Here is a 2,500-nt window from a genome sequence, read left to right on the forward strand (position 1 = left end):
CTGACCCAGAAAACCGGGTTCCTGGTGAAAGCAGTCCTGCCCCGCCCTGCCATTAACATGACAATGGACAGGGCCCGGACCAGGCGCAGCGGACGGTAGCGAGCAGTCGGAGGGTGAAAATCCGCCAGTGGGTGAAAAGGAGAGCCGTGCGGTGAGAGGAGGCGGAAAGCGGTTCGCAGACTTTCGCTGTACCTCCGGCGGGCAGCGCCGCACCTCCGAGCGCTCGGTACCGTCCGCTGCGCCTCGTCCTGCCGCACGCGACGAGCCGTCCCCGGAGGAAATCGGCCTCGGCCTTCCTGAGATATCAGTCTCCAGGTGGGACAGAAAAACCGGGGGCCCCCGGCTCGCTTTCGGCGGCCCGCTAGTCGACTTCCCGTCGTGCGAACGCGATCCTTCCGGTACCCTTCGGTGCCCCTTGCCCGACTCTAGCTCCGGTGGTAAAGCGGAGTCGGTCGGTCTGACGGCCGCCGAGTTAGCAGGCGGAAAGCGGTTTGCAGCCTTTCGCTGTACCTCCGGCGGGCAGCGCCGCACCTCCGAGCGCTCGGTACCGTCCGCTGCGCCTCGTCCTGCCGCACGCGACGAGCCGTCCCCGGAGGAAATCGGCCTCGGCCCTCCTGAGATATCAGCCTCCATACGGGCGTCACAAATCAGTGGACATGGTCAGCTGCAAAGCAGTGTCATTACAACCTTTCATAAACGACAGGGCAGCACTGCACTGCACTGCACTGCACCCCACACTACATCACACTTGCCTGCCTGCCTGCCAGCCTGCCGCTGCCTACTCTCACCAGCGGACCAAAGTGAGGATAACACCCCGAAGCAAGCATCTCCCTTGCCGCCCACCAGCCCACACCAATCCCCTTGCCTGCCTCCCACAAATTCCACCAGCGAGGCAAAGTGAAAATCAACCCCCAAAAAACGCACTCCACACCGGCCATCGCCCGCTATACACCCCCCCTGGGGTGAATATTAAGCCCGAGAACACCGACTGTAACCAACCGCAGTGAAAAGTTGAAGTGGCAACTCATTAACCAGATTTACACTTGGCAACTCATAAACCAAATGAACAAAAAATCTGGTTAATGAGTTGCCCAAAATAAATCTGGTTAATGAGTTGCCACTTCAACTTTTCACTGCGGTTGGTTACAGTCGGTGTTCTCGGGCTTAATATTCACCCCGGGGGGGGGGGGTGGGTGATTCTGGGGGTAGTGTCCGGGAGGGTGAGCCTTTTATTCGGCAGGAGGCGTGTGGGGAAATCATCAACCTGTCAGACGATGAGTTGTCACAAATGCCATTGCTTAATGAAAGCTGCGCTCCCGAACTGGACTGACTGTCTGTCTGTCTGTCTGTCTGTCCGTTTGTCAAGGGGAGGAAAAGGCGGTGGTGGTGGTGGTGAGGGTGGAGCTTTACGCTCAGGAGGGGAGACTTTCCTTCATGCCAATTAATCTGCAGCAGAAAGTCATCCCCCCCCGACTGGGATTCGAAGCCCGGTCCTGACCACGAGACCACCGGGGAGAGCTGCCTCAAGTCCCTGAGGGACCTGGACACGAGGCCGAGGACACACGCACGCCTGCTGCACTGGCAGCAGCGACCAGCAGGGGGCTGACCGGCTGATCCTTCCCTTTCACAGGCAGGCTTTTGGCCCTCGCTGAAACGACAAAGGTGTTCAGAAGGAAGTCCTGGGGAGGAGGGAGGGAGGCAGGGAAATCAGCACAAAGCAGGTCCCCTGGAATCTCACACCTGCGTCCCAGAAAACAGGTCTCCTGGTCAAAGCAGTCCTGCCCCGTCCTGCCATTAACGTGACAATGGACAGGGCCCGGCAGCTTGAGACACATCTTTTTTTCAATATGCAAGTTCTTTTTAAAAAGGTTTCCTTCCACAGCAGCTCTGAGTAAGAGTGAGAGAGAGAGAGAGAGAGAGAGAGACTGACACTGACACTGACACACACACACACACACACACACCGTCTCCCATCCGATTGGTGGACTATGGGATTGAAAATCGAACTTTGAGTTTCAATGCAGGGGGGAGAGCGCGAACGCAGCCCCTCCCAACTACCACACGCGCGTTGTTGTTGTTGTAATATAGAACTGCAAGTTGCCGTTGTCGTGGTCGTTTCGAATCAGCACAAAGTAGGTGCCTCCCTGGAATGTCACACCTGCGTCCCAGAAAACAGGTCTCCCGGTCAAAGCAGTCCCGCCCCCGCCCTGGGATTAACATGACAACGGACAGGGCCCAGTCAGGGAGCAGCTTGAGAGACACCTTTCAATAGGCGCTTCTGAAACATTAACGCCTTGTTTCTTCCGACAGTTTAACCAGCGATTAACATGACAACGGACAGGGCCCAGTCAGGGAGCAGCTTGAGAGACGTCTTTCAATAGGCGCTTCTGAAACATTAACGCCTTGTTTCTTTCGACAGTTTAACCAGCCTTTAACACGCCTTGTGTTTTTATTTCCCATTTCCAGCCAGCCAGCCAGCCAGCCAGCCAGCCAGCCGAGC

This window comes from Heptranchias perlo, unplaced genomic scaffold (genome assembly GCF_035084215.1).
Source record: "Heptranchias perlo isolate sHepPer1 unplaced genomic scaffold, sHepPer1.hap1 HAP1_SCAFFOLD_577, whole genome shotgun sequence".
NCBI lineage: Eukaryota > Metazoa > Chordata > Chondrichthyes > Hexanchiformes > Hexanchidae > Heptranchias > Heptranchias perlo.